The sequence below is a fragment of the Phaenicophaeus curvirostris genome, chromosome Z, assembly GCF_032191515.1.
Source record: "Phaenicophaeus curvirostris isolate KB17595 chromosome Z, BPBGC_Pcur_1.0, whole genome shotgun sequence".
Taxonomy (NCBI): domain Eukaryota; kingdom Metazoa; phylum Chordata; class Aves; order Cuculiformes; family Cuculidae; genus Phaenicophaeus; species Phaenicophaeus curvirostris.
In genome coordinates, this window is record NC_091431.1 from 3,648,004 (window position 1) to 3,662,492 (window position 14,489).

The following is a 14,489-nucleotide window of genomic DNA, read 5'->3' on the forward strand; positions in this document are numbered from 1 at the left end:
ATGTGTTTTAATGTATTTAGATGGCTTGTGACCAGCAAGGTGCTGACAGAAGTGATCGGGACTCGCTTTTTCATCCTGTAGTGACCCACCTGACAAACTGTGAACCTGTGTTTGGTGTTAGCCATAATACTGGGACCTATAGTCTTCCTGTGAGTCTGCTGTTGGGCATCATCATTACGTATTTTAGTGTATAACATCTATAACATCAGTTGATATGCAGAAGACTTCCTTCTGTCCTTCCCTCTCCTTGAATTATTTCTGTAAGATTAAGAAGTTGATGAGTTAATAAAGGAGCAAAATAATATATGCCCATGAGACCCCGTTTCCAAGCGTGGACTCCAAATGAAAATGAGTGGAATACACAACAGTAGCTGTAACTGTGTTTTCTTACTCTTTCAATTCCTTTCATCCAGCTCATATCCTTCTCTTATTCCCATTTTCTTAGGAGTTTCCTCTGAAACTTTACCCTTTCTTCTCCCTTTGCCCGTAATTGCCGTCTTTTACTTCTAAAGAGTCCTTTACACATATCTGCATCTGTCCTTCTTCCTCACAGTCTTTTTGCAGCTATATTCATTTCAAAATATCCTTCTCGTCTTCATATTTTTCGCTCTGTCTTCCACTTGCTGATCGTTTCTCTCCCTCCATGCCCAGATGCCGTGGCAGCTCTCTGTCCCTAGGCTGCTTCACCTCTTTGAACCTCCAGCTTCGCAGTTCTCACAGTCTTTGTTCTCTGCTTCCCCGTGCATCTCCCTTTCTTTCTCACCTTATTCTTGCTCTTCCTCATTTCTTTTCCAGATTCTTCCATCCGCTGTGTGTAAATATAATTGTACCTTTAGCCTCTTATGTTCTGTAGTGTGGGAAATCTGTGTAGGAATCTGAGAGTAGGATTTCACCTCAACTATAAAATACATTTTGGAGGTTGTGGTAGTGATTCATGCCTCCTTCTCACATTTGGCCCACTCCTGATGTTTAGCTAGGAGTCCTAACAAATCACTGGCATTGGAGGAAATTGAGCATCGGTTCTTCCATTGATAGATGTTACTGGATCAGTATTGCCTTGAAAGTATCGTAGTATGGGAACAGATTAAGACAGCAACCACACAGCGGGGGGGTGTAGAGAGATGCAGCCAGCGTAAGCACAAAGAGTTGTTGGAACTGGTAACACTGCATCATCTTTCTTCATCTTCCCATATGCTCAGGTATATTCATACCTCTTCTGTGTCGGTCTTCACAGTACTTTCCACAAAGCCTAAAACAGAGTCCAATTAGGAGCACTGCTTGAATTTTTTCACTCGCTGTACTTGCTTCTGCAACTGCTCCCCATAGTGAAGTCAAAGGGATTTCTACATGCAGAATGAATGCCAAACTCCACTATTTTAGACTATAAAAGCTTCCCAGGAGTAGGGAGAGCATCTCTCTGTATCTGTACAATGCTGAGCATACAGCTGGTGCTCAATAAATAATATATGTATAGGCTGTGTAAGGAGTGACTGTTCAGCTAGTGCAGCTGAGGTAAAACATCTTTTTGTATAATAAGAAGCAATGCATTATCACTTTTACTGGCCTATTTTATAATTTAGGTTTTAAATGATGAAAGTGTATTAGCCAGCTAGTTCAAGGGAAGCTCATTTACACCGCCTTCACACAACATGTCGCATGTTTCAAATGAGAGGAAAGATAGCTAGTTCTCTACAGCCGAATGCATAGTGATTAAACTGTCTGGGCACCAGCAGTAGGCAGCCATCGAACAGATCATTATTAAGATGGCTATAATTACAGAGTCAAAGCAGCCTCTTGCAGCGCACTGCTAATCTGCTTTGAAAACCAGGGGCACAAAGGCATATTCCTTTATATGTTGAGACCCAAGCTGTGCAAAGTGGCTGCAGATTTTTATGTTACATCAGTCGTGTCTTAAGCTGTTAACTGCTTCTGTCTGCTATTTGGAAGCTGGCCTGTTTTCCTGGCTGGGGGGATTTGAGATAGAAATAAGTGCTGAGTAAAGGGCTGTTTAAAAAAAAAAGAAAAGTATAGCTATGACACCTCCACAAGAGCTCTCGTGGTATTGCTTTAGTCATTAGCTGAGTGGATACTTGAGCTTAATCAGTATCAAAGGGACATACACAAAGTCATCTATTTCATTAAGCTAATTTACATGACTCAGCTTACCAAGAATCAAATTTTCATGTATTGTCCATCTTGCTGTCAGTAGAATAAGGGGAGGAATAAATGGTAAGCAATGCAAGACTGAGATGTGGTAGTGGTTGTTCCTTTTTTCAGAGATACATGCCAGTCTTTCAGGAGCCTTCATTGCCTTTGGATACTAAAGATATAGACTAATAAGCTTCATAAAGTTTATTTTTAATAACTTCTACTTAGAAATCAAACTTAGAGACTTTATTAGTGCAAGGTCTTCAAAGCAGTGCCTAGTTAAGGTTTTAGCCACTGCTGTGGTTGAAGAGGAAGGTAAGTGTTGGTTTGGGAGGAGGTGATGGGAGGATTAGAATAGTTAGTTAAAATAGACCCTTAGCCTCCCCTGGTCCCCAAGACACATCAGTGAAGTGTTTTGTGTCTAACTTCACACAACACTGCTGTCCCAAGGGAATTGCTGCTGCTGTTTATATCGTGCCAGATCTGGCTGTGGCTTTAGCAGAAAGCTGTAATGTGCTGAGATGGCTGTTCTTGTTCTTCTGTTTTGTCCCTGGTGTTCATGACACTGTCCTCCTTCCGTACTGAATTTTTGTCATTCCTTCTTTCTTTCTCTAAAAAAGAAAGGTAATATTTAACATCTTTCTTTTTATTATTGCTAGAATTGAAACTTACTGACTGTTGAATTAAACCATTTTTTTTTGGTTGTATCATCTGGTAACTGTTTGCGTGTTAAACCTTCAATTTGTCCTGGGCATTGTCACTGAGGTTTGCTTTTAAGTGTGAATTTGTTGTGATGATTAGATTATTCTGGTTAAGCTCAGCTGCTGGAATCCAATAATTAAATGCAATTTAACTTGATTGATTAGACAGAATGAAGGAAAACTTCCGTGAGACAACTGACAAAATATGGGGCATCATTTCTCTTGTTATTGAACCAAGAATGAGTGGTGAATTATGCAAACCACTCCCAGACTCTGTTGAGGGCTTTTCAAACACTGCTGTTTCTGAAGTCTGATGTTCATGGAAAAGTATCAGCATTTTGTTATTTGGGTAACTTTTGTGCGTATAGCTAGGAAAAAATGTAGTTCTGACTGACCAGTTGGTAATGATGGAAAAAACTAAATGAATGCATGATTATGAGTTGAATATTTCCAGTGAGATGAATCAACATGCTTGTGCTCCTTGAACTGCAAAACTGTGCTCCGAAGCCATGTCCCTGCTGAAACAGAAACTGCAAGCAATAAATCCCCTGTCTTAAGGAATGCATCCCATGTGTGTGGATGCATGCATGATTGAGTTTTTAAGGACTTGTTGCTGGACTGGAGGTCAACAGTTGAATGTGTTTATTCAAGCCCAAAACATTGATCTTAGCAGTTTGAGATGTTGGAAGTCAGTTATTATGCTGTAATGCTGTAGAAATGCTGTCAATATTTTTACAGTTTAGTAACTAAAATATTTGCTTAGGGAAAGACCAGGGCCAAAGAAGACTTGTGTGTTTGAATCAAGAGAACTGCAGGTGGAAACAGTTTTTCTCGTACCTGTAAATTAAAAAGAAAAAAAACCTTTATCCACACTTATATATATATTGTCTATGTGGACTGTAAACTTTCCAGGGCAAGACCTTTTTTCCTTAAAAACTGCACAGCACCTAGAATTCATAGAATCATCAGGATTTGAAAAGACCTCTAAGATCACTAAGTTTAACTGTCAGCCCAACTCCACTATGCCTAGTAAAACCATATCTTGGAGTGCCAGGTCTACACCCTTTTTCAAACACCTCCAGGGATGGTGACTCCACCACTTCCCTGGGTAGCCTCTTCCAGTGCTCCACTGCTCATTCAGTGCAAAAGTTTTTCCTAATATCCAATCTAAACTTTCCCTGGTACAGCTTGAGGTCACTCCTCTCACTTTATATCACTAGTCACTTGGGAGAAGAGGCTAAGAGCCACTTCACTGAAACCTCCTTTCCACTAGGTGTAGGGAGCAATAAGGTCTCTCCTCAGCCTCCTCTTCTCCAGAAGAAACAGCCCCAGGTCCTTCAGCCTCTCCTCATAAGACTTATTATCCAGACCCTCCACCAGCTTCATTGCCCTCCTCTGGATGCACTCCAGCACCTCAATGTCTTTCTTGTACTGAGAGGCCCAAAACTGAGCAGGTGATTTGAGGTGTGGTCTCACCAGCCCCAAGTGCAGGAGTACGATCCCTTTCTTACTCCTGCTGGCTTGGCAAACTCCTCCAGGTGGATCCCATCCAGCCCCATGGACTTCTGAGGGTCCAGGTGGCATAGCAGGTCGCTTAACGCTCCCTCCTGGATTATGGGACCCTGTCTTTCAGCTGAGGGGGCTGAATACCCAGGGGGAAACTGTCTGGCTGTTAAAGACGGAGCCAAAGACGGCCGAAGAATGCACCTGGGAGTGCTGCTGGATGAGAAGCTCAACGTGAGCCAGCAATACAGCCCAGAAAGCCAACTCTATCCTGGGCTGCCTCAAAAGAAGCGTGGCCAGTGGGTTGAGGGAGGGGATTCTCCCTCTCTGCTCTCATGAGACCTCGCCTGGAGTACTGTGTCTAGTTCTGGAGCCCTCAGCACAGCAAAGACATGGACCTATTAGAGCGAGTCCAGAGGAGAGACACGAAGGTGGTCCGAGGGCTGGAGCACCTCCCTTATGAGGGCACGCTGAGCGTTGGCTTTGTTCATCCTTGATAGGAGAAGTCTCCAAGAACACCCTGGTGCAGCCTTCCAGTCCTTAGAGGAGGCTACAGGAAAGCTGGGGAGGGGCTCTTTGTCAAAGGGTGCGGTAATAGGATGAGGGGTAATGGTTTTAAGCTGGAAGAGGGGAGATTAAATTAAATATCAGGAAGAAATTGTTCCCTGTGAGGGAGTGGTGAGCCACTGGCGCAGGCTGCCCAGAGATGTTGTGGGTGCCCCGTCCCTGAAGGGGCTCAAGGCTGGGTTAAACGGGGCTTTGAGCAACCTGATGCGGTGGGAGGTGTTCCTGCCCATGGCAGGGGTTGTGGAACTGCACAATTTTTAAAGTCCGTTCCAACCCAAACCATTCTATGATTCAACCAATGACCCCAGGTAGAATACAAGTTTAAGAAAACATAACCAAAAGGAGCTCTAGTGCAATAGTGTCTTCTGCTGGTGAAGATACTTTATTTTTCCTTTTTTTCCCTGTCGTTAGCACTACTTTAATCACAAGCAATATTTTGCTATACAGGTTGTAGCCCAAGCTTTATTATTGGAGCAGTGATAGACAGTAGGTTACAGTCTTCTAGTTAATAGTTGGGTTCAGCCAGCGATAGAAGTGATAGAAAAATTCTTCACAGAAAGGGTCACTGGGCACTGGCAGAGGCTGCCCAGGGAGGGGGTTGAGTCACCTTCCCTGGAGGGGTTTAAGGGACGAGTGGACGAGGTGCTAAGGGACATGGTTTAGTGTTTGATAGGAATGGTTGGACTCGATCTGGTGGGTCTCTTCTAACCTGGTTATTCTACGATTCTATGATTCTATAGTGTGAACAGGACTGCGTGATGCATTACTTTGTTCAGTCGATGCAGGACACTGGGTGACCATAGATGATGTTTGTGACAAAGGAGCAATCAGTAATCAAATTGCTGTTGTAGGAAATCATCAATCCATCTGTTGCATAGATTTGCGGAGTCAAAGAGAAAAGGTTATAAGGAGGAAAGGTTGAAGGCAGCTTACAGCTGAATAAGCTCAAAGGAGAGGTTTCCTATGCTTCTATTCAAAACTATGTTACCTCTGAAGTCATATCTAGTTTTGCTAATTAGACCTGCTTTATTTCAGGCCTGTCATAAAAGAGAACATACCTTTTGTCTGTGTTTACACTAGAAATACCTTGAAAGAAGCATATTGGAAAGAAGTTTTTTATTAAGTTTGCGTGTGATGGTTCATGCAGTACAAATAGTTTTACTTGTGAGAGATGTAGGCAGGAGGATCCTGTAGAGGGTGCGTGGCTTCCCATTTTTGCCTTGATGTGTTTGACTATATGTATTTCTAAGCGTGCACAGCAAGAGAAGAGACTGAAGTGGAAGCTGTGATGAAAAGATTCTCTCCTCATTTGCATTTCCAGTCAGGCAAAATTCTTCTGGATGACTGTGTCCTGCCCCTGGGGAACGCACAGCAGGAACACGGGCTTCATTCCAGGCAGAGGGAAATGATTATCTTCAGTGGGTCAAGGCAAAGGAGGGTGCCTAGCTGTATTGACTGAGAAGGAGGATGGCAGCTGAACTATCTCCATGACAGAAAAAGAAGGAACATGCCTGGTGAGCTCCAGGAGGAAGCAACTTGATCTCCATCTTCTTCATTGTCCAGCCCCCAGGAGAAAGCTGCCACATCTCTCTATCCCAATTTCTCTATGTAACATCTCTTTCCAGAGCTTACCAGCATTCAGCTAAGAGAAATAATGTCACAAGTCAGGTTTATTAAAACATACGTTAAGAGGTATATTCCACGTTTAGTCATCCTTTGATCATCAAGAGCAGGTTTTTTTCATTTATGTGAAACAGAACTGATCTTCTTCAAGCTGTCCAAAATAGGAGGGAAGATGCCATCTGTCCTTATGAGCTTGCAGCAGAAATAACGTTCTCAGCTTTTGGAGACTGTAAGGGTGTATGTGAGTGAGGGGAGTAATCTGTTGCGTGAGGAAAGCCAAATCTGTTCTTGCATGAGGAAAGCCAGGTCCTCTTACAAGAGAGTTGCTGTATGTAAGTGCTGGGAAGAGAAGGGATTGTGGGGAGCTCCTTAGGATTCGGAAATGAAGCTTACAAGCATTTCTCACAGCCTGCAGAAGCGAGGCATTAGAGTTTTCAGTCTCACAAACCGATTCCATTCTTTATAAAAGCAGAGCATTGTCAGTTTGTAACTTCATCTTGCCAGTAATAGGTTTGTGTTGCCCCTTCAGGCTGCATATTCCTCCATCAAGGCTCTGTGCGGGTTGTTTCTTCTTGTCCAGGACAGTAAGCAATACTTCTAGGACACCAGGGGAAAAAAAAAGAAGTATGGTAATTTGCTGAGGGAAGAAAATGAGTTTCCAGCTCTAAATTAAGGAGGGAAGTTGTGGGACACACCAGTACTCAATTATATAATTGTGAATTACCAAATATTTCCACCTTTTTTCCCATTTTTAAATACGTGATAACATACCTAATTTTTTTATTTATTTTTGTTTGTTTGCTTGTTTAATGATATTGTTCTTCAGAATGTTTTAAGAGTGCCATTTATTCTGTGACTGGGCATTTTTTCTGACTCCACATGTAGTAAGCCTAGCTTACTGGTAAGTGGACTAAATAAAGGTCTTTTTTCTTTCTGGAAGTTTTGGGAGAGTGTGGAGAAGCTCTGGGCTATTTTTGCCACTGAAGTACGTCTGTGGCTAGTGTCTACGAAAAGCTGTTGCTGACAACCGTGAGGTAGTGGAGATGTCAGATAACAGGGTCCCTCAGAGCTTCCAGAAATATTTTGTATGTTATGGGCTCTCTTTCAAAGTTACTTTTTTTCCACCAGAAGCAGGGAAATACCTGAAGAGATGTCTTTTGAATATCTGTTGCTGCAAGTCATTAAGAGAATTCTTCTTCTGAAAAGCTGTTTAATTGAGCTATCTCAGACCATTTTGCAGGTGGTATTGGTTCTGCTGTCTGAGGTACTAGAAATTATCAATTTATATAGTCATAGACACTGCAAAAATTACTTTTTCACGGCACATGTTAAATATAGTGGCACACAGGTGCAAAGAATATATTGTCTCTTAATTAAAGCTGATGTAGTGATGTTTACCACAGAAGAGCAATAACCATCAGACTCTGTTTTGACATGCTTAGAGGCAAATTTTAACAAGAAGAAATACAGTGTGGAATGTGACCAAAAGAATCTAATTTGCTTTCTTTAAGAAAGCAAGAATTCAAACCGAAAGAGGAATTTCTTCTTTTAAAAGATTAAGTATAACCTTGAATTTCACTCAAAATTTGGATGTGGTGTTTCCATTTCCTGTCCCATGAGACTATGCCCAAAAGCCATATAAAGTTAGCAGAATTTAACAGAGTCATTTTATTAGGATGTGTACTTTTATGACAATGAAATATTAAATATATACAGTTCTTTGTAGTTGTAAGGTTTATAAGCAGGTAAAGCAACATCAACCATGAGGTGGTGTAGATTGTATGAGCTGTGGGGCAGCTACAGGTCTTTCTGAAGTCCAGTGGGAATCAGTACTCCACAAACTAGCAGACTTCAGGGTCAGCGTTTCCACTGACATAAATTAACACAAGCTGATGCCCTTTAGGTGTAGCTGCTAACTGTGACTGTGCTCCAAGGTGAAGAGCTACTGCTCTGTGGTGAAAGAAAGCATAATCTGTCAGAGACGTAGAATCATAGAATCATAGAATAACCAGGTTGGAAGAGACCCACCGGATCATTGAGTACAACCATCATTCCAACCAACATCATTCATATCTGTAGGCAAGGCTGAACTGGAGTCCAGTTGAGGGTGTCACCCCTTGATGCCAACCTGGATCACTTCAAGCTCTTCTAGTGAGTTCAGTGCAATCCGTGCATACAGCCTTCGGTCTCATTAGAAGGTAATTTGATTTCCTTGTCTAATGTCTTTGGTGCTTTTTTTCATCTTCTATCTGCTGGCAGGAATTCGGGTCTTGGCTGTAGATCAGCTCCTGGCAACTGATCAGCTGAATGTCCACATTATTGAGGCCAACATAAAGTTAAAGAAAACTCTCTCTGCAGCATTTGATATAAATCACATAAACAGCAGAACTGCAGAGTAAGAAATAACATCAGCAGTTTGCCAGCTATGCTGTTGTCTTCCCTGTTCATGCACAGGAAATTTTGTTCTGTTAGGCAAGCTGGGAAGGATTCGTTTGGTTTCAAAACACCTGGCAGACTTGTTAAAAACCCATGGCTGCGTGCGCCTACTTATCGAGCGTTTTTGCTGGATTTATATAGATGCAGTCAGCTAATGAAACGTTACTTTTTCTCTGTTTCCGACACCTTTAAGGAGTGAAGTTGAAGAGCATGGGGAATAAGAGGAGGTCTGGGAATAGGACTCTGGTTGTCTGAGAAAGCCTTAGTATTTTGCTTAAAGACAAACTTTCATCAGTGAACCCCAGAGCCTTTCCATCCTGTTGCTGGTAGATGTTATTTCATCACACAGTGTGGGTTTTTTTTTTCAGCTTCACAAAATTAGCTGGAATATTAGCAATGTTGTTTTCAGCATCAGTCATTAGCTGTGTGCTGGTGCCATGAAAATGACTTCTCTTCTCATGTATCTCATTACTTGCAGTTGGAACCTGAATGCAGCCAATCATTCCTAAAATAGCCATAGGAAGTGTAAGCCATATAGAAACGTCTTTGTCTTTCTGCGGGGTTTTGGGCTGCATAGCTGAGCCTGCCCTAGCGCAGGACCTGGAAACAGGCTGCTGTCTCATCTGGGTGACAGTCTGGATTCTCCTTTGCAAAAACCCTGCACATGGTATCAAAAAGGCAGGAGATATTTCCTGCAAAAGAAGGGAACAACTTTGCCTTGCTCTACCAATGAGCCAGAGAACAGATTAGAGGCTTTTCCTATCCACAAGGAAGCTCATCCATCATGCCCCATTCAGGCAGCCATACTCAGTGGGCTTGTTCTCTCTTGCTACACTGAACCTTTTTCTCTACAGCTTTTCCAAAGAAGTAAAGCACATAATAACAGAGATATTGCTTTTGTAACTTGTACTACAGGCATTTGTCAATGCTGCTTTGACTTCCTTTTCTATGCAACCCTAATTCCCTTGTACTGTGCTAAGAAGCAGGTGTGAACAAACGTGTAAGAATGCTTGTATTCTTCAGTATGTGGGTGGATGTGTGTCAAAAGAAGACAGTAGTATATTTATGTGGTGTAAAGGATGGTCTCTGTCTAAACGTAATCTTGTTTTTTACTTTTTCTGACCCTCACCACCTCAATTTTAAGTTTGCCCTTCAAATCACACTAGTAGTTCATGTTTCCTCTCAATTACAGACCCTCAGTAATTAAAGTGATCTTGCACTCTTCTATTAATTACAGGAATTGTGATTTTTTATATTGGGAGGTTAATTGATGATATCTGCATACAGCATTTTCCCTTTAAAATGAATTGAATTACAGTAATTAACCTTATGTCCAGGTTAACAGACGATATCATTTGTCTCAGCAGTATCCTGGAAGCAGTATTTTCTTATGTATCCGCTGGCTTCTTGCTTTGCCTTATGTTTTTTCTATAACCCTGAAGTGGTGGAATAAGGAGTGAAAAATGTGTCATGTCAGCATATTAAGGTGATCCTTTGACTCAAAGAGCACTCTTTTAAGAGTTGGGTACTTTCTTGTATTAACTTTTCCATTAAGCTGCTTGGGTTGTATGTGCTGTAAAATTTGAGCATTTTGGGGGCATGAATCCAGGCAGAGCAAAACTCAAGACAGTCTGCCACTTGCAGCTAGCAATTACCAACAAACTACAGGAACTGGATTATTGCGAGCATCATGCTCATCTCAGAGGGAAGGCAAACTACATAGATTTTCTGTCTAAGAGTCAGATTTATTCTACTCCTTTAAGGTTTCCAAAAATATCAACAAAAAACATCTTGAAAGATAGAGATCTATGATATTTCTCTAAAGTATTAATAAAAAGCCTTCCCTGCAGTATCTGAACGTTTTAAATTTGGGTGAACATCTATGAGTATATGGGCACGTGTGAATGGATGAGCATCTTGAGGGAGAGAGACGTCAGAGGTAATGCTAAAAAACAATGTTCCCAGTTAATTTGATTGTTTTCTTAGCACTTGGAGTGTTCTGTTTTCTCCCCTACCTGCTTGAGCTTATCTACAGGCGTTTTTTAAATTTCCCACAGGGATTATATTTGTTTTGTGGACATTTTTCATTTTTGCAGTAATCTATTTCATGCTGTTCCGTGAGGTGCAGAGAAACACGAGAAAACCGATTTCGTAAACAAATTTGGGGCTAAAATTATATGTTGAGGACGCTTTTCTTACCTGAATCTTTATCTGTCAAGGACAAACATAACTCATACTGATGAGTTTGCCTGGTCTCTAGAGGGAAAAGCCTTACCATTTTTTCTGCCTGGATGGGTTGGCTTTCCTGAGCACAATGTCCTTGTGCTGAGCAGCCTTCCTCAGAACACAGTGCTCAGGTTTAGCCTGAGTTTTCCTGCTGCCATGACTGGACGACCACAGTTTGGAACAAGCAGTGGGCTGTCCAGAGGAAGCTTTCAGGAGCAAAGCACTTTTAGCTACTATGGTGTCTACAACTGCAGTAATTAATATGTAAAAGGTAATGTCTGTTGCACAGATTGATGTTGTACCATACTACTTTATGCCAAATCTGGTTGGTCCCTTTTGAAAAAAATACTCTGACGAGTGAAACACTGCTGTTTCACTCAAGGTAAATGAGACCAGGTTAATGAGTCAGTTTTTACACAAGTGGATTTAGGAGAAGATCTAGCCAAATTGCACAAGCGAAACAGCGTGCTCTGGTCGCTTAACAGCTGACTTAAACATGAGGATTTACATTTCTCTTATCATTTTAAAAAGGTGGACACTTGTTTCAAATAAATGGGACAGATTTCATGAAGAATACAGCCAGGTGTTTGTGCATTAAATGCATGAACGCTTCTTGCATTAACAAAGAGAAAGGAGAATTGTTTGTGATTATATTGAGCTTTAAACATAGTGATATGTTCTGTGGGATCCTAACTTTTTCTTCAAAGTTAACCTATGCCATTGTATATTGATCTGATCTGTTATGCAGACGTAAGAAGACTGGAAATAAAGTTTTTCTTCTTGGTTAGAGGATGAAGAAGGGCTTCAATCCATTTAAGTATGTACCGGCAGTGAAAGGAAACAAATGCTAAGTATCTGAGGGAATCTGACCTGAAGAGTTGGCTGAGCTGCAGGGATTGTTTTAGGATTACTGCCTGATCCTAGTGTTATGTTTACAGCAGGCATGTGGCAGCTGAGACAATGTCTGCAGGGCTGTGTCAAACTTTTAATCAGTGAAAATTGTCAATATGTTGTGAAAACGTATCAGGCTTCATTTTTCACTTTTGTTTCTAAAAGGAGAGGAAAACAAAGGGAGACCACGTTTCTTTCTCGTTACAGCTTTGGGTCACCTGCAGCTACATAATTTTTATTCCATCCATCAGATGAGAGAATGGAAGGTCAGTTCACTGGCATGGATATTTCCCAGGCAAAGTGAGGGCTGGGGAGAGTAATGGTGTTGCTGGTAGTGTATCTGTTTTCTATTAAGCATGCTGAGATGAAACAGCAAAGTATGTATTAGAGGTGGCATTCTCTCCTGTCCGAAGGCAGTGATCGCTACATTTAGCTCTTAAATCAATTCAAAATCTTGACAGCGGTTTGCTGAAGTCCCACAAATAATCAATAGAGCTATTTTTATCTCTTAAATGAGTGAGGCTTTTAAAAATAATAAAGACATCTTTGTAATGACCAATGAAGCTGTTCCAGAGTTAGATCCATTGCTCTGTGTGGTTGGGGGTGATGAGCAAATGGGGTTATTTAGGCTTTGCCTTTGTTCCATTGTGCAGGTTTATAACCCCAAAATAAAATTGCAAATGTTTCTGGCAGTCATCCTCCAGGCACAGATGGCTTTCCTCCTAGTTTTGGCAAGCCTGATTTCAGTATAAAACTGAGCAATTATTAGAAAGTGAAATATTGCATGATATAATACCACTACCACCACTATCAACATCGTGACAAATGGAGCGTTCATTGTTTCTGGTGCCACGTGAGATAGCTGGTGCCACTGTTACCCCTTCCTCTAAAACCTGTGCTTCTGCTGCTGCTGGTGATGCACAGACAGGGGGATGGAACAGAGCAGATGCTTTAGCAAGGAACTGTGGCCATTTTCTCATTTGTGTTGGCTCTATATTTCAATGCAAATATCACTGAACAGGTGGCTGATGAGGCCCCCGTGGACTGTTTATAGTAAAGGTTACAACCAAAATCGATAGGCCTGAGATGCTTCTAATTCCATCTGGGAGATGTTCATCTTCCATCTGACTGTTCCCTCTCTGAACAGCAGCATCCTATTAACGCTGCAGTCATCAGGGATGTCTCACTCGGGTCAGCAGAAGGCTTCTCCTATTCAGGCCTGCAATTGTTCTTTACATTTTCTTTTTGCACTGTGCTGGATCGAGCAGTAATGTTGATCTTGACAGGACAGGTTGCCAGCATTAAGCATGCTGAGTTTTGCCTACTGACTTGACACCTGCTACTACTGTTCATCAGGCCGAGGCTCATCAGTGCTGCCTGGGGGTTGTCCAAATCTTTTTCAGCTTATCGCTTACTGAAGCAGGAGGCAGTGATGTTACATATCATAGCTGACATTATTTTGTGTGATGCATGGCCTTGTAAAGTTGCAAATGATGGGAGAGGAAAGATGGTAAGGATTTATGTTTTCACAAGCCTAAACAAAATAAGCAATTACCCCTGAAACTTAGGTGAAAAGTACTTTTTATTTTGGCTCAAATTTTATTTTAGATGCACGTTTTTGCAAATCTTAGTGGGTAAGACCTTTGTGGTCTGTGCATCTGTGTTACATCGAATTAGTGATGAAGTTTGTATGCTTCTTTTTGATGAAGGTAGATGCTGTTGCTTACTATATGAGGCAAAATCATTCTTGTTGGTGTCTTTCCCTTGGGCCTCATCGTCACGTCTGGCTTGCAGCCCGCAGCAGCTGGGCAATGAGTAAGCAGTACTGAACCCAATCAAAATGGTAGTAAAGCATATATAGCAGAGGGCACCCATACATTCCTCTTACAGTGTGGGAAGACTTCTTCTTATGCACAGGAGATAAGAGAGAGTGCGCTCCATACGCATAATTTAGGGAACACAGGGATGCTGGACAGGTGGAGCCTCCATCCCCTCACCAGCATGCAGGAGCAACTGCTTCTTGCCACACAACTCAAAAGAGTACAGGTGGTTACCCCAATGCATTCGTGCACCAGCACTGGCATAAGGGTCAGCTACCTGGAGTGCTAGAGTGGTTTTTTGGCCACGTGAAGTGAATGGCCAGCTGTAGAGACAACAGGAGCAGGACAGGAGAGGAAAGATGAATGATGGCCACACCATCGGTCAGAGGAAGATGTTGGAGGTTGGTAGTGATGATAGCGCAGAGCTGGCAGTAAGTCTCCATGGCCACCTGCACCACCATTCAGGTGACTGAGCAGCAATTGTTAGAGAAAGGACAACATGAGCAGAAAGCTGCCATCCCGGGCACTGTCCTGACGCGTGCCAATTCAGTTGTAACGTCTGGCACTCCGTGCT

At 42.0% G+C, this 14,489-nt stretch overlaps 1 protein-coding gene across 6 annotated transcripts in view; it reads left to right on the forward strand.

Annotated features, from left to right (window-relative positions):
• Positions 1 to 14,489, forward strand: part of SEMA6A (semaphorin 6A) — a 116,898-nt gene that overhangs the window by 32,618 nt on the left and 69,791 nt on the right. The window contains exon 1 of one of the 6 annotated variants that reach the window (XM_069880967.1): positions 2,751 to 2,772. The exons of the other annotated variants lie outside the window; for them this stretch is intronic. The gene's annotated coding sequence lies outside the window, so the exon portion shown is untranslated. Of the gene's footprint in view, positions 1 to 2,750; positions 2,773 to 14,489 lie in introns of those variants that run through there. 6 annotated transcript variants of the gene reach the window in all.